The following is a 19,157-nucleotide window of genomic DNA, read 5'->3' on the forward strand; positions in this document are numbered from 1 at the left end:
CTTAGATGCCATTGAGTTGGCTCCAACTTACAGCCACCCTACATGCACCAGAATGAAATACTGCTCAGTCCTACACCATCTTCACAATTGTTGTTATGCTTGAGCCCTTTGTTGTAGCCACTGTGTCAATCCATTCCATTGAGGCTGCTTATCCTTTTTTGTGGACCCTCTACTTTACCAAGCATAATATCCTTTTCCAGAGACTGGTCTCTCTTGATAACCTATGCAAAGTACGTGAGACAAAGTTTCACCACCCTTGCTTCTAAGGAGCATTCTGTCTGTACTTCTTTCAAGACAAATTTGTTTCTTCTCCTGGCGGTTCATGCTATATTCAATATTCTTTGCCAACACCATAATTCAAAGGCATCAATTCTTCTTTCGTCTTCCTTATTCATTGTCCAGCTTTCACATGCTTTTGAGGCCATTGAAAATATCATTGCTTGGATCAGGCTCACCTTAGTTCTCAAAGCGATATCTTTGCTTTTCAACACTTTAAAGAAGTCTTTTGCAGCAGATTTGCCCAATGCAACAGGTCGTTTGATTTTCTGACCAATGCTCCCATGGGCATTGATTGTGGATCCAAGTAAAATGAAATCATTGACAACTTCACTATTTTCTGTTTATCATAATGTTGCTTACTGGTCCAGTTGTGAGGATTTTTGTTTTCTTTATATGGAGGTGCAATCCATACTGAAAGCTGTAGTCTTTGATTTTCATCAGTAAGTGCTTCAAGTTCTTTTCACTTTCTGCAGGAAAGATTTTGTTATCTGCATACCACAGGTTGTTAATGAGTCATCTTCCAATCCTGATGCCCCATTCTTCTCCATATAGTCCATCTTCTGAGATTATTTGCTCAGTATACAGATTGAATAAGTATGGTGAAAGATGCAACCCTGATTTTAAACCATATGGTATCCCTTTGTTTTGTTCTAACCATTGCCTCTTGAGCCATGTACAGATTCCACATGAGCACAATTACGTGTTCTGGAATTCCCATTCTTTGCAACGTTATCCGTAATTTCTCATGATCCACATAGTCAAATGTCTGCATAGCCAATAAAACATAGGTGAACATCTTTCTGGTGTTCTCAGCTTTCAGCCAAGATCCATCTGACATCAGCAATGATAACCTCATTCCATGTCCTCTTCTGAGTCGAGTTTGAACTTCTGGTAGTTCCCTGTCAATGTACCGCTGCAACTGCTTTTGAATGATCTTCAGTAAAACTTTATCTGTGTATGATATTTTTGATAATTTCCACATTCTATTGGATCACATTTCTTTTGGAATGGGCAAAAATATGGATCTCTTCCAGTCTGTTGGCCAGGAAGCTGTCTTCCAAATTTCTTCTCAAGTCAACTTCTTGGGAAACAATATATTTCTTTTGGAATGGGCAAAAATATGGATCTCTTCCAGTCTGTTGGCCAGGAAGCTGTCTTCCAAATTTCTTCTCAAGTCAACTTCTTGGGAAACTATATGTAAGGAGGAAATTCCTTTGCTGTACATGTTGTTGTTATTGTCTCCTACCTTCTATATCTACTAAATGGTTCCATGGCTCCACAAAGACTTTCACCAAATATTATTTGCAATTGTTATTACTACTTATAAGAGCTCAAGGCAGAATTCTCACTTCTTTAAATAAACCAAACCTGTTACTGTGGAGTTTATTCTGACTCATAGCAACCCTATAGGACAGAGCAGAACTGCCCCATAATGTTTCCAAGGAGCGGCTGGTGGATTCGAACTGTCGATCTCTTGGTTAGCAGCTAAGCTCTTAACTACTGTGCCACCAGGGCTCCTTTGTTTCGATAGAGATATTTTCAGAATTGTTCTTTAGTCATGATTACAGAGTCGGCAGAAACATTAAGAAAGGTATTGATTTCATTTACTTTGAGGAAACCAACTCAATCTAAGAAAAGCATAAGAAGCTTACACTTATGAAATATTTGTTTGTAGTTAGCCTAGCCACTAGGATTTAATATGACAGTTTAAGCTGTATCAACACTAAAATATTGGGATCAGATGAAAGATTCACATAGTCATATAGGTATTTCACCTAAGCACCAAATAATAAGAAAAAACAAATGATTGTGCAGATGTTTTATTTTCAAACCAGATGTTTGGCACTCAGCCAAAAAAATATTATTTTTTTAATCTCTAGAGGACAAGGATGCTATCTGAGCAGAAAGTATGTGCAAAAAGAATGACAAATATCCTTTAAAGACCAATCAAGTATGGCAGTTTTGTTTCAAGATTCCAGGCCCGTCTCTCACTTTGCCTTGCACTTCCTTATGAAAATTTAAGTTAAAATACTCTTTCTTTCGTGTGTCACTACTCTTTCAGTCTTTCTATTAGAAAATATTGAGGGTTCCAATACCACTACACATTAAATCCTGTTTAAAAAAAAAAAAAAAAACTGTTTTGAAGAAAATGCTATAAGGAATATTTTTTCCAACAGTGGTTTTAATCATTACGAAAAACAGTTACATAGATTGAAAACCATGCAAGGAATTCATAGGGTCACCAAGCATCAGGATGCACCAACTTACTGAACTGTGAAAGCAAAAGCAGCTTCTCACATATTGAACTTGACTGAAGTAAAAGCTTTCAAAACGTATACTGAGAAAGCAAGATTTTCCATTTTCTTAGAGTGTACAATTAAAGGAAACGCTGGTGGCGTAGTGGTTAAGCGCTACGGCTGCTCACCAAAGGGTTGGTAGTTTGAAACTGCCAGCCGCTCCTTGGAAACTCTATGGGGCAGTTCTACTCTGTCCTAAGGGCTTACTGTCAGTTGGAATCGACTTGACGGCACTGGGTTTGGTTTTTGGTTTTGGGGGCGCAAATAAACTCAGACCCAGGTTTTCTTCATTTCAAAATAATTATACCTGAAAAGAGCGATTTCAGCTTTCTTTTATTTCGCTCTAATTGTTATGGCATTCAAGTTTTCTCAGTATGACTTTCCTCTCTTTGTAAGCAACAGCAAGCTTTATACATGTTCCTTCTTTCTTGTTTCTCAGATACTAACACCCAAAATAGAGTTTTATAAATTCATGTTATTACCAAAAAATTAAAGCTATTCATGATACACTAAGATTTTTGGTTTTTTATTTATTGAGTCAAGGAATATGAAAAGTAATCATACATGCTTTAAAGGGATAAAATAGTTGCAATCTATAACCTCTAACTATTATATGTGAAGCAGTTTGCTCACTGAAAGTGAAACAACATTCAAAATAAATCCAAGATAATTTATTCAGCAATGCTACAGATTATGAGATGGAGAGGAAACAGCATCAGGTTGGAACTGATACTAATTTTACTTGAACTAAATTCATTGTCCCTTTAAATTAAATGGGTAAAGTGATACTATAAGTCAAATGGAATTGTTAAGTCCCCAATTCTGAACATTCCCACGATATGTGTGTTGCCAAATCACAACTCAGGAGTCTAAATTAATCTTCCATCAAATCCCTTACTCCTGACATTCAGTTCTTCAAGGCTTCAAATAATAGAATGAATATTAGTTAATCATAACAGAAAACATTTTAATCCGGTAAGATTGTAAAATGTTGACAGTCATAATATGGATTTTGTTATTTTTCAACAGAAATAACATGGAAGAAAAGAAGAGCTGCCTTCTAAGAGCAAAGTCATTGACAAACATTTCTAATTAAATAAAAGAAAAACATGTAACTTAGATATCTAAATGGTGGAATCTGACTGAGACAATCACATTAATATCCTAAATAATTCTAGGGTAAGGAGGTAAGTCACCAAATTAGAATACACACAATTTTGTAAACTTCGAAATCTTTATTGTTTTCTAATAAAGGGAAAATGTTCTTGAACTAAGAACATTTGAAGCTAAAAAAAGAAGGATGTAGTCGTGAGGTTAGTGAAATTGGCTTGTCTTTTTTTTTATTGCTAGCTTGATTTTTTTCTTAATTATTGCAGAGCTAATATATTCCTCATAAGTATTTAGCAGGATTCTAGTTTTGTCTAAAAATTATATAATTATCCAACAAGAAATTATGTTTACAGTGATATTTAGATTTTGAATGATTTGAGGAAATGTTCATAAAGGGAAAGGATACAATTATGAGATAATTTAAACAGCAGGTTCCCCGCTTGAAAACAAATTACCGCTCCCAGGAAATTGTAGAACTTGACTTCAAAACTTTGTGATTTTGTCTTCAAATGTGTGACTTTCCCACCTTGATTTTATTAAGCAATACCTTATTAATTAAAAAGAAGCCAAAATGGTATTGAAAAACTCGGGTCAATATAAAACGAAGAACTAAACACTAAAATTGTTCAAACATTTATCTTTGTTTTCTGCCCCTTGATGTCATTCTCTAATAATCAGTTCTCCTGAAAGAAATGTATACTCCTGTCCTGTGCAGTAAGATACACCAAATCATTTTATTCAAACGGTGCTAAATTCTATTAATATGGCTCTTGGCAAACTGCCTAGAAAGGAGAAACAAATTCTCATTTTTAAATACTCTCGACGGCTTATTATGGCTTAGGCTTAACTATGAAATCAATGCGGGCAGATTAAACACACCTGAAACCCAGCATGTACTCATAGATCCTGCTGCCCTCACTTCCAACTCATGGCAACCCCGTGTGGCACAGGGGAGAGCTGCTCCATAGGATTTTCTTGGCTGTAATCACAGATTGCCAGGCCTTTCTTCCACAGTGCTGCTGGGTAAATTCAAACCACCAATCTCTAGGTTAGTAGTTGAGCACAAACTATTTGTGCCACCCAGGTACTTGTATACAATCCTTGTTAAGACCAGGGAATTTCTTTGATTAAAAATATAAGCAAAAATAACACTGCTGTGGTTAATTTATTTGGATAAATTTATGTTTTTAATATATGTTAGAAGTGCACACTAAATTCCATTAGCAATTGAATTTTATTGATTATCTACAAAATGCCATATAGCTGTTTGACCAAACTCTTCCTCCTTTGCCATGGAGAAACTCTAACCATGGACAACCATGAACTTATGAGGATAAGTCTAATAGAAACAGCAGTGTCATATTAGAGTAATTTGTGGGGTTTTTTTTTAATCCTATTTCTTTACTTCATGTTGTTGACGTCGTGTGCTGTCAAGTCAATTCCAACTAAAGTGAGCCTATAGGACAGAGTAGAACTGTTCCATAGGGTTTCTTAGGCTGTAATCTTTATGGGAGCTGATTGCCAGGTCTTATCTCTGTTGGAGCCACTGGTGGATTCAAACCACCAACCTCCTGGTTAGCAGATGAGCACGTAACCATTGAGTCACTTAGTTCCTCTCATAGGACCATATTTACACATCCTTTTGTCCCTACGTGTAGAAACCAACTTGTCGGTACCTAAAAATAACAATAAAACGCAAACCAAATGGTTGTAAGTTCGAGTCCACCCAGAGGCACCTCAGAAGAAAGGCCTAACAAACTACTTCTGAAAAATCAGCCACTGAGAACTCTATGGAGCACAGTTCTACTCTGACACACATGTGGTCTCCCTGAGTTGGAATCGACTCAACGGCAATATATATATATACACATATAAATAATATAATTATTATAATACATATAAATAGTACAATTATTATAATACTTAGAAATAGTACAATATATATATTATAAAAATATAACCTATTACCGTTGAGTGGATTCCGACTCATAGCAACGCTATAGGATAGAGCAGAACTGCCCCATAGGGTTTCCAAAGAGCAGCTAGTGGATTCAAACTGCTGACTTTTTGGTTAGCAGCTGTCGCCCTTAACCACTGCACCACCAGGGCTCCAGATAATATAGTATAGTATTGTATTGTACTATGTTATATTATATATTACATACAATATAAATACTATAATATGTATAAATAATATATATTATACATAAAACATTGTACAATATCTATAAATAATATTATATATATGTACGTTTTATATATATATATAAAGCCGTTCCCGTTGAGTTGATTCTGACTCAGGAGACCTCATGTGTGTCAGAGTAGTGCTGTGCTCTGCAGGGTTCTCAGTGGCTGACTTTTCAGAAGTAGATTGTTAGGACTTTCTTCTGAGGTATCTCTGAGTGGACTCGAACCTACAACCATTTGGTTAGCAGCTGAGTGTATTAACCAATTGCACCACTCAAGGACTTCACATCTTTATATACATAAATATAAATAAACACGCGTAGAATGGTAAAAGATGGGTTATAGTGCTGAGGACTCACACTTTTTGACTTGAAGCATACCTCAAATAGATTGCTAATATTGCTAATGTTTAGCAGATAATAGAAGTCTTAACCGTAGATCTATGTTTCCAATTAAATTTTCCTAATATATGAAAGCAACGATTTGAACATTCTTGTACTCAATTGTCAGATTTGGTTAACTACAATGCCAAAATACCACAAATGATGATAGGTTTCCCACTCAAATAGTTCTTCTAAGTACCATTAAATATTTTGTGAAATACTTTTTTAGGTCCTGGGTTTTTTTTTTTTTTTTTTTCTTTTGGTTAAATGGGCTGAAAAGGAGCCCTGGTGGCACAGTCTTTAAGAACTCAGCTGCTAACCAAAAGATCGGCAGTTCTAATCCACCAGCCACTCCTTGGAAACCCTACAGGCCAGCTCAACTTTGTCCTGCAAGGTCGGTATAAGTTGGAATTGACTTGATGACAACAAGTTTGGTTTTTTAGTAAGTGAACTTAATTTATTTTATTCTTCCGTGATGATGAATAATGGGTACTAATTATCTGTTTATTGCCCAAGAGGAGAGTCCATTCTCAGAAATGAAATCTTAGTTAAGTTTTGCTCTATATCACTTCAAGCACAAATTACCCACCACAGTTTAAAGCTTGGCTCTGTACATAAGAAAAAGACTTGCTTGAAACTTTGGTGAGACACAACATATGGAAAAAATAGAGCCCTTGTAATAACTTGGCAAAGTAATTTAGGAAATGAAATGTAAACTGCTTTAACCACGACTCGTAAGTAATGTTTCCTCCAATCATCATTTAAGATGCAGTTATAACCAGATTTCCTCTAGCACTTTTTTTCTTAATTCTTTTACATATTTCCCAGACATGCCTTTCTCTACCATAGCTGACCATATTTACTAACACTTGGTCCCTTTTTTTGTAAAAGTCTAGGGAAAACATGCAGAAATGTTAATTTATTTGAAGTTGAAATGCACATGCTTATTCTATTTTAAAATAAAGTCTGTTGGTTGAAACATTTCATTTCTCCAAAACTTGATGAAAACATTTCCTGAGTGAGTAATGAAGTCAGTAGTAAAATATTAGTAAATGGAAAAATTATACTTGCTCAAAATCCATTAAATATTTTACGACTCTAAACCACCAGGGCTCCTATGATTCTATAGGATCATATGAACTTTTAATACTTGTTCTAACAAGCAAATTGTCAAATAAAATAAATATTTTCATATAAAAAAAGCTCTAATTTTTATTTCTCTTCCACTTTATTACTTTTTTTTTGTTACTAGCATACACAAAATAGACAAAGAAACTTGGGGGCAGAAATAATCATCCTACTTTTTTATATATGAGATTTATTTTCATAAACGTTTTCATACGGGTAGTCCAGGTTTTAAGCTATTATCTTTATCTTAGGAATGATAAAGATTAACTCAGGAGAGCCATTCCCGCCCCCCCCCCCCCCGCCGCCAATCCATCCTCAAGTAATTTGTGCATTCCAGGGAGGAAAATCTTGACAAGCTTATTACCACCTTCCAGTGAATTATCCAAATTCCACATTCCTGACAGTATTGACTAGAGGCTAAATATAGAAATTTAAAGTAAGATAGTCAAGAGTTCAACAATAAGCTCCTCCATCATTACCTTGAGTGCTTATTAACTACCAGTTTCCTCATCCATAAAATGGAAATCAGAATAATACCTGCTTTATAAGCTATTATGATGAACTTCTGTAAAGAATATAAAAACCAAAAAACCAAACCCGTTGCCCTTGAGTCGATTCCAACTCATAACAACCCTATAAGACAGAGTAGAACTGCCCCATAGTGTTTCCAAGGAACGCCTGGTGGATTCAAACTGCCTACCTTTTGTTTAACAGCCATAGCTCGTAACCACTACACCACTAGGGTTTCCGTAAATAATATAGTCCTGGATACGTTTTATTATTATTTTATTATGTGAGAAAATTGCCTTAAAACATGATTATAAAAGCTACCTTTGTTGAACACACACTGTACTGAACACTTTGAGTACTTTACTTGCATTACTTAATTTAACCCTCACAATGTTGTTAACCCATTTTACAGATGAGACAATTGAAGAGGAACATTCTTTGGTCCCAAGCATTACAAGGATACTATCTTTTTATATTTCTTTTAAACTGCCTCTAGTTTAAAGAGATGCTTCACATAAGAAGACATATCCCATATCTACATTAAAAATATTAATAATTTGGTAAATTTTCTCTTTGTTATAGCAGATATTACCACATTAGACATAGTGTTTTCCTGAAATAGTTCCTTGAATTAAGATGCTACTAGATCAAGATGGCTGACTAGGTAGACGCTACCTCGGATCCCTCTTGCAACAAAGACTTGGAAAAACAACTGAATCGATCACATACATAACAATCTACGAACCCTGAACAACAAACACAGATTTAAAGAGTTGACCTTAGTGACAGAGATGGAGAACAAAAAACTACGGGGAAGCAACGACTGTTTTCGGAGCCTGGAGCCAGCGTCCCAGTCAGGTAACCTTGGCACCAGGCTTAGGACTGGGCCCAGAGGAGCTGAACACAACATCTTGTGACAGTGCAAACACGGGGCACAGCCCTACCCCCCTGAACTGACCCTGGGAGGGGGCCCAGCCGGTCTGGGCCTGTGGCGTGGCGACACGGCTCGTGGGAGAAGTCCCTGGGAGGCAGTGACTGGTTTTGGAGCCAGGAATGCAGCGTCCCAGCCAGGGAACCTTGGTGCTGAGCTTTGAACTGGGCACAGGGGAACTGAAAACGGCATCCGGTCAGGGCACAAACTCGGGGTGCAGCCCTACTCCCCTGAACTAACCCCGGGAGGGGGCTCAGCCGGTCTGCGGGGGCAGCAAGGTGACGTGGCTGGCGAGACGAGAAGTCCCCAGGAGGCAGCAACTGATTTTGGAGCCGGGAGTGCAGCGTCCCAGCAGGGGAACCACCTTGACGCTGGGTTTTGGACTGGCAGCGGAGGATCTGACCGTGGCTTCAGCGGGCCAGACCCTCGGGGACAATCTCCACACAGCCAGCACACATAGGCAACACGCCCCTCGGGAATCTCAGATAAAATAGTCATCCCAAGCCAGATAAGCAACTTTGGCTATATTCTGGGGTGCTACTCTCTCCTGTTTTTCTGAACCCTCCCCTTCCCTTCCCAGGCAGCTTCATTAACATTGGAATTTCCTGAGCCAGAGGGAGAACGGCTCCGGCTCCGCGGCTTTGCTTCCCCATCCCTTTTTTTTTTTTTTTTTTTTTTGGTCTTTTCCTAACCCATTCTTCCGGCCTGAGAGAAGCAACCACAAAAAACCCAGGGACCAAAAATCCTTCCCTAATTGGACTAAAAACACAGAACCAGCTCCAGCCAAGCATATACGATCCAAATCTCGGGCTTTCATCCAAATCTCGGGCTTTCATCCTTGCAGGGAACAAGGTGGCTGTTATAATGCAAAGGCAGTTCTGATAGGGATCTGACTGCATTTTTTTTAGCAAATTTACTGGAAAAACAAGTTTCCCAGGTCTGATATCTCTGCTTACTCAACACAGCCCTAACTGACCCACAACAGGGAACTGAGGGCTGAAGCTCCTCCCAGACCACCTAGCCTCTTGCCTTAGGGGTCTAAGGAGGGTGACACCTACCCATCAGTAGAGGTACTTGCATTGGGGGCCTAAGGTACAGCTACAGAGCCCTCCCACCAAGGTGCTATAGGAATAGAGACACACCTACCTCACTGACACTTGGGGGAAGCCTGTCAGCATCCTGCCCCCCCTCCCGGAGTGTGAACCCCAGCTGCTGCTAGAATCTGTTGCACACAACTATCACCACTACTTCTCGAGGTGGATAGATGACAGTCTGCACCACACACTTGATGACCCAAAATCAGATTCTACTCAAGAATAGTGAATAGACCCAGGCATATATATCCGGCAACAGCCCAAACCAGCTGGTAATAGGTCATAAGTAAATAAAGGGCTACAACAAAAAAGACAGCACAATCTAGTAGCCCATCCACGTATATTGAAAGAAAACAAAGCAAGACAAGACTCATTGAGCAATTATAGAATAAATCACTACTATATCTTAGTGATGGCTTAGAGACAGCAGTCAATATCAAACCACATAAAGAAGCAGACCATGACAGTTCTACAACCCCCCCAAAAAAAAGAATCAAAATCTTTCCCAAATGAAGATATAATCCTGGAATTATCAGATACAGAATATAAAAAACTAATTTACAGAATGCTTGAAGACATCAGAGATGACCTCAGAAATGAAATAAGGCAAACTGCAGAAAAAGCCAAGGAACACACTGAAAAAACAGTTGAAGAACTCAAAAACATTATTCAACAACATAGTGGAAAAATTAATAAGTTGTAAGAATCCATAGAGAGACAGCATTCAGAAATCCAAAAGATTAACAATAAAATTACAGAATTAGACAATGCAATAGGAAGTCAGAGGAGCAGACTCGAGCAATTAGAACGCAGAGTGGGAAATCTGGAAGACCAGGGAATTAACACCAACATAGCTGAAAAAAAATCAGATAAAAGAATTAAAAAAAATGAAGAAACCCTAAGAATCATGTGGGACTCTATCAAGAAGGATAACTTGCTAGTGATTGGAGTCCCAGAACAGGGAGGGAGGACAGAAAACACAGAGAAAATAGTTGAAGATCTGCTGACAGAAAACTTCCCTAACATCATGAAAGACAAAAGGATATCTATCCAAGATGCTCATCGAACCCCATTTAAGATTGATCCAAAAAGAAAAACACCAAGACATATTATCCTCAAACTTGCCAAAACCAAAGATAAAGAGAAAATTTTAAAAGCAGCCAGGGAGAAAAGAAAGGTTTCCTTCAAGGGAGAATCAATAAGAATAAGTTCAGACTACTCAGCAGAAACCATGCAGGCAAGAAGGCAATGGGATGACATATACAGAGCACTGAAGGAGAAAAACTGCCAGCCAAGGATCATATATCCAGCAAAACTCTCTCTGAAATATGAAGGCAAAATTAAGATATTTACAGATAAACACAAGCTTACAGAATTTGCAAAAACCAAACCAAAGCTACAAGAAATACTAAAGGAAATTGTTTGGTCAGAAAACCAATAATATCAGATACCAGCACAACACAAGGTCACAGAACAGAACATTCTGATATCAACTCAAATAGGGAAATCACAAAAACAAATTAAGACTAATTAAAAAAAAATGCTCAAAACAGGGAATCATTGAAGTCAATATGTAAAAGATCACAATAATCAAAAAGAGGGACTAAATACAGGTGGCATAGAACTGCCATATGGAGAGGGATACAAGGCAATATAGGACAATACAAGTTAGGTTTTTACTTAGAAAAATAGGGGTAAATATTAAGGTAACCATAAAGAGGTGTAACAATTTCATAACTCAAAATAAAAGCCAAGAAAAACGTAACGACTCAACAAACATAAAGTCAAATACTATGAAAATGAGGATCTCACAATTTACAAAGAAAAACGTCTCAGCACAAAAAAGTAAGTGGAAAAATGAAATTGTCAACAACACACATAAAAAGGCATCAAAATGACAACACTAAACACATACTTATCTATAATTACACTGAATGTAAATGAACTAAATGCACCAATAAAGAGACAGAGAGTCACGGACTGGATAAAGAAACACGATCCATCTATATGCTGCCTACAAGAGACACACCTTAGACTTAGAGACACAAAAAAACTAAAACTCAAAGGATGGAAAAAAATATATCAAGCAAACAATAAGCAAAAAAGAAGAGGAGTAGCAATATTAATTTCTGACAAAATAGACTTTAGACTTAAATCCACCACAAAGGATAAAGAAGGACACTACATAATGATAAAAGGGACAATTGATCAGGAAGATATACCATATTAAATATTTATGCACCCAATGATAGGGCTGCAAGATACATAAATCAAATTTTAATAGAACTGAAAAGTGAGATAGACACCTCCACAATTATTAGGAGACTTCAACACACCACTTTTGGAGAAGGACAGGACATCCAGTAAGAAGCTCAATAGAGACACGGAAGACCTAATTACTACAATCAACCAACTTGACCTCACTGACTTATACAGAACTCTCCACCCAACTGCTGCAAAGTATACTTTTTTTTCTAGTGCACATGGAACATTCTCTAGAATAGACCACATATTGGGTCATAAAACAAACCTTTGCAGAATCCAAAACATCGAAATATTACGAAGCATCTTCTCAGACCACAAGGCAACAAAACTAGAAATCAATAACAGAAAAACAAGGGAAAAGAAGTCAAATACTTGGAAACTGAACAATACCCTCCTGAAAAAAGACTGGGTTATAGAAGACATTAAGGAGGGGATAAGGAAATTCATAGAATGCAACGAGAATGAAAATACTTCCTATCAAAACCTCTGGGACACAGCAAAAGCAGTGCTCAGAGGCCAATTTAGATCGATAAATGCACACATACAAAAAGGAGAAAGAGCCAAAAGCAGAGAACTGTCCCTACAACTTGAACAAATAGAAAGTGAGCAACAAAAGAATCCATCAGACACCAGAAGAGAACAAAGAATAAAAATTAGAGCTGAACTAAATGAATTAGAGAACAGAAAAACAATTGAAAGAATTGACAAAGCCAAAAGCTGGTTCTTTGAAAAAATTAACAAAATTGATAAACCATTGGCCAGACTGACTAAAGAAATACAGGAAAGGAAACAAATAACCTGAATAAGAAATGAGAAGGGCCACATCACAACAGAACCAAATGAAATTAAAAGAATCATATCAGATTATTACGAAAAATCGTACTCTAACAAATTTGCAAACCTAGGAGAAATGGATGAATTCCTGGAAAAACACCACCTACCTAAACTAACACAATCAGAAGTAGAACAACTAAATAGACCCATAACAAAAAAACAGATTGAAACGGTAATCAAAAAACTCCCAACAAAAAAAAGCCCTGGCCCGGATGGCTATACTGCAGAGTTCTACCAAACTGTCAGAGAAGAGATAACACCACTACTGCTAAAGGTATTTCAAAGCACAGAAAATGACGGAATACTACCCAACTCATTCTATGAAGCCACCATCTCCCTGATACCAAAACCAGGTAAAGACATTACAAAAAAAGAAAATTACAGACCTATATCCCTCATGAACATAGATGCAAAAATCCTCAACAAAATTCTACCCAACAGAATTCAACAACATATCAAAAAAAATAATTCACCACGATCAAGTGGGATTTATACCAGGTATGCAAGGATGGTTTAATATCAGAAAAACCATTAATGTAATCCACCACATAAATAAAACAAAAGACAAAAACCACATGATCTTATCAATTGATGCAGAAAAGGCATTTGATAATGTCCAACACCCATCTATGATAAAAACTCTCACCAAAATAGGAATTGAAGGAAAATTCCTCAACATAATAAAGGGCATCTATGCAAAGCCAACAGCCAACATCACTCTAAATGGAGAGAGCCTGAAAGCATTTCCCTTGAGAATGGGAACCAGACAAGGATGCCCTTTATCACCGCTCTTATTCAACATTGTGCTAGAAGTCCTAGCCAGAGCAATTAGGCTAGACAAAGAAATAAAGGGCATCTGGATTGGCAAAGAGGAAGTAAAATTATCTCTATTTGCAGATGACATGATCTTATACACAGAAAACCCCAAGGAATCCTCCAGAAAACTACTGAAACTAATAGAAGAGTTTGGCAGAGTCTCAGGTTATAAGACAAACATACAAAAATCACTTGAATTCCTCTACATCAACAAAAAGAACATTGAAGAGGAAATAACCAAATCGATACCATTCACAGTAGCCCCCAAGAAGATAAAATACTTAGGAATAAATCTTACCAAGGATGTAAAAGACCTATACAAAGAAAACTACAAAGCTCTACTACAAGAAATTCAAAAGGACATACTTAAGTGGAAAAACATACCTTGCTCATGGATAGGAAGACTTAACATAGTAAAAATGTCTATTCTACCAAAAGCCATCTATACATACAATGCACTTCCGATCCAAATTCCAATGACATTTTTTAAGGTGATAGAGAAACAAATCACCAACTTCATATGGAAGGGAAAGAAGCCTCGGATAAGCAAAGCGTTACTGAAAAAGAAGAAGAAAGTGGGAGGCCTCACTCTACCTGATTTCAGAACCTATTATACAGCCACAGTAGTCAAAACAGCCTGGTACTGGTACAACAACAGACACATAGACCAATGGAACAGAATTGAGAACCCAGATATAAATCCATCCACATATGAGCAGCTGATATTTGACAAAGGCCCAGTGTCAGTTAATTGGGGAAAAGATAGTCTTTTTAACAAATGGACATCCATTTGCAAAAAAATGAAACAGGACCCGTACCTCACACCATGCACAAAAACTAACTCCAAGTGGATCAAAGACCTAAACATAAAGACCAAAAGGATAAAGACATTGGAAGAAAAAATAGGGACAACCTTAGGAGCCCTAATACAAGGCATAAACAGAATACAAAACATTACCAAAAATGACGAAGAGAAACCAGATAACTGGGAGCTCCTAAAAATCAAACACCTATGCTCATCTAAAGACTTCACCAAAAGAGTAAAAAGACCACCTACAGACTGGGAAAGAATTTTCAGCTATGACATCTCCGACTAGCGCCTGATCTCTAAAATCTATATGATTCTGTTAAAACTCAACCACAAAAAGACAAACAACCCACTCAAGAAGTGGGCAAAGGATATAAACACACACTTTACTAAAGAACATATTCAGGCAGCTAACAGATACATGAGAAGATGCTCTCGATCATTAGCCATTAGAGAAATGCAAATTAAAACTACGATGAGATTTCATCTCTCTCCAACAAGGCTCGCATTAATCCAAAAAACACAAAATAATAAATGTTGGAGAGGCTGCGGAGAGATTGGAACTCTTATACACTGCTGGTGGGAATGTCAAATGGTACAACCACTTTGGAAATCTATCTGGTGTTATCTTAAACAGTTAGAAATAGAACTACCATACAGCCCAGAAATCCCACTCCTCAGAATATACCCTAGAGAAATAAGAGCCTTCACACGAACAGATATATGCACACCCATGTTTATTGCAGCTCTGTTTACAATAGCAAAAAGCTGGAAACAACCAAGGTGTCCATCAACGCATGAATGGGTAAATAAATTGTGGTATATTCACACAATGGAATACTACGCATCGATAAAGAACAGTGACGAATCTGTGAAACATTTCATAACATGGAGGAACCTGGAAGGCATTATGCTGAACGAAATTAGTCAGAGGCAAAAGGACAAATATTGTATAAGAGCACTATTATAAGATCTTGAGAAATAGTATAAATTGAGAAGAACACATACTTTTATGGTTACGAGGAGGGGAGGGAGGAAGGGTGGGAGAAGGTTTTTTACTGATTAATTAGTAGATAAGAATTCCTTTAGGTGAAGGGAAGGACAATACCCATTACATGGAAGGTCAGCTCAACTGGACTGGACCAAAAGCAAAGAAGTTTCCGGGATAAAATGAAAGCTTCAAAGGTCAGTGGAGCAAGGGCGGGGGTTTGGGGACCATGGTTTAAGGGGACTTCTAAGTCAATTGGCAAAATAATTCTATTATGAAAACATTCTGCATCCCACTTTGAAATGTGGCGTCTGGGGTCTTAAATGCTAACAAGCGGCCATCTAAGATGCATCAATTGGTCTCAACCCGCCTGGATCAAAGGAGAATGAAGAACACCAAGGTCACACGATAACTAAGAGCCCAAGAGACAGAAAGGGCCACATGAACCAGAGACCTACATCATCCTGAGACCAGAAGAACTAGTTGGTGCCCGGCCACAATCGATGTCTGCCCTGACAGGGAGCACAACAGAGAACCCCTGAGCGAGCAGGAGATCAGTGGGATGCAGACCCCAAATTCACATAAAAAGAGCATACTTAATGGTCTGACTGAGACTAGAGGAATCCCGGCGGTCATGGTCCCCGAACCTTCTGTTGGCACAGGACAGGAACCATTCCCGAAGACAACTCATCACACATGAAAGGGACTGGTCAGCGGGTAGGAGAGAGATGCTGATGAAGAGTGAGCTAATTATATCAGGTGGACACTTCAGACAGTGTTGGCATCTCCTGTCTGGAGGGGGGATGGGAGGATAGAGAGAGTGGGAAGCTGGCAAAATTGTCACGAAAGGAGAGGCTGGAAGAGCTGACTCATTAGGGGGAGAGCAAGTGGAGTATGGAGTAAGGTGTATATAAACTTATATGCGACAGTCTGACTTGATTTGTAAACGTTCACTTGAAGCTTGATAAAAGTTAATAAAAAAAAAAGAAGCTACTCGATAGAATTATGTAAATTCAGAAATCAATTATCTTTGGGGTCTATTTGACTCTCTATATTTTTATTTTAACAAATTTTGTGGTTAGGAGTTGTGCTCTGTTTCTAGCTAATTCGCATCATTGGTTTGGTATGATCCTGCACTGTGATTTCACAGGTAAGTTTGGGTTATTTCTTTTAACTTTGTTCTTTGATAGTAAGAACAGTTAGAATTTTCAAATGCCCAGAAATTAATATAAATATTTCTAAAAGTAGATATGTAAACCAAATATATATAAACCAAACATACGTAAAACCCAATAAATGCCAAAGCTTAAACTCTAATTTTAGTGTAACATGAACCCAGTGTTATGTGTGTGGGTGTGTATAAGACATGAAGACCTGTTTGACTTGGAAAGTATATGATAAAAGCAAATACTGAATACTTTCTTTCATCATATTCTATACAGTACGATCATAGTATATATACTAACCTAGTAACTCTCAGATATCTATTCAAATTGAAAGGATTATTTGAAAAGATGGTGCAAAATCTCAGAACTAGTGGGGTAAGAGAATTAGGATTATTATCCAGGAGTAGAGTACAACAGCCAAATTCAATAAATAACTCTTGCACAAACTTGTGAGTAGAGCTATCTGTATTAACAGAGTCTTCAAAGTACAGGGCTCAACTTTAAAAGAAATTTTGACTTGCAGTGTTAACATAAATAGCACCCAGAAAAAAAATAAGAAATAATACAGCTGGAAGGAACATTCTAATGGTCAATCTTGCTAGTATTCAGATATGTAGCTGCTAAAATTATTAAAAAAAAATAATAATCCAGCAATTTCTGGCACCATTATTATTCAATTAGTTTCATGACATAAAATATTTTTACCCAGACATGTGTAAGTAAAATTTTTATAATACATTTAATGGATAAATGTTTTCATTCTTAAAAAACAAATTAGTTTTCAGATTATATAACAATGTTATTTATATTCTTAACCTTTAATTTAGCAGGATGTATATATTCTTTCAGTTTCATATGTACATACATATAGTTTTATAATCATATATACCTTGCAAGCTATATATGCATTAACCTCATATTTCATATATATATATATATATACACACACACACGTATGTAGTTCTACCATCATCTTAATACCAACAAGGACAAAGAGTTTGTTTGACCAAGTATTCTTACCCAGCTCATGGTTCTTTAGGGTTCTATGGATGGGCCTTAAAAGGTTTATAAAACACTCAAAGTAAATATAAAATCTGTGTGTATTATTCGTTTGTGCACTTTTCTGATGAGTGGATTGATAGCTTTCCCAAAGTTTAAGAACAACTATTCAAGGTAGGAAAAAGCCACAACTGAGCTGGTGGAGAGGAACCTCCATGGTATAATATCTGATTTAAAATCCTACCTCTTCTACATGGCTGTGTAATTCTCTTTAAGTTACTTGATATCTCTCAGCACTAATTTCCTAAACTATAAAATAAAGACAATAACAAGGCCAACTTCAGAGGTGGATTTTCCATTAAGTCACTAAATCCTAGGTTAGCCAATATGTATGTATGATCAGGTGGATTTGTAAAATTTGCAAAACTGTATTCTTTTTTAAAAAAGAGGTCACCCAAATTGTGTAACTTCATATCGTACCCAAACAGGACCCTTGTCTTGTTCCCCTCGAGGGTTATGTTGAGGATTAAAGGAGATAATACATGTAAAGCTTTATGACTATGGCTAGAACATGGAAAACACTTTATTAATGTTCATTACTGTTATTATCAAACTATCACAGCCATGGAGCCCTTGGTGGTGCAGTGGTTAAGAGCTCAGCTGCTAACCAAAAAGTCAGCAGTTCAGATCCACCAGCTGCTCGTTGGAAACCGTACAAGGCAGTTCTACTCTGTCCTATAGGGTCACTATGAGTCGTAATTGACTCAACAGCAACAGGTCTTTTTTTGTTTTTTTATAATAGGCAATTTGATTGCGTTTATTTTTTTCCTCTGCTATATATGAATGAATATTTCATATCTTAAATAACATGGTTTAGGTATATTTAAGAAAGAGTTTGGTATAGCTCACTAACCAAGTTTACGATTTACTTCTTCTACTCAGCAGCTTTGAAAAGAAAGTACAAAATATATTAATACAAGTATTAGACTTATTAATACATGCCTAAGCGGGGTAGCTTTTAGAATTTAATCAAAACTACATTTGCAGTTTAGTAAAGAAATGCAAGACACTGATTCAGAGAAAACTGTGATTTCATGCAGAGTAAAACTTCCTAAGTGATATACCACATGCTTGTCAGGCAGCTATTGCAAGAGAAGATGAGTAGATGGTTGAACTCATCAGAATTACATAAGTCTTATCTTATTCATGCAGAATCACACAAATAGACACTGAGCAACGCATGCAAAGATAGCCATGTTAATTTCTGTCATGGTTTTTCTATTGGAGACACATGATACCTATTTTGTATTCATATAATCTTCTTTTTAATTATTCATAATACAAATACCATCAAATCTTTTA

This window comes from Loxodonta africana, chromosome 1 (genome assembly GCF_030014295.1).
Source record: "Loxodonta africana isolate mLoxAfr1 chromosome 1, mLoxAfr1.hap2, whole genome shotgun sequence".
Taxonomy (NCBI): Eukaryota; Metazoa; Chordata; class Mammalia; order Proboscidea; family Elephantidae; genus Loxodonta; species Loxodonta africana.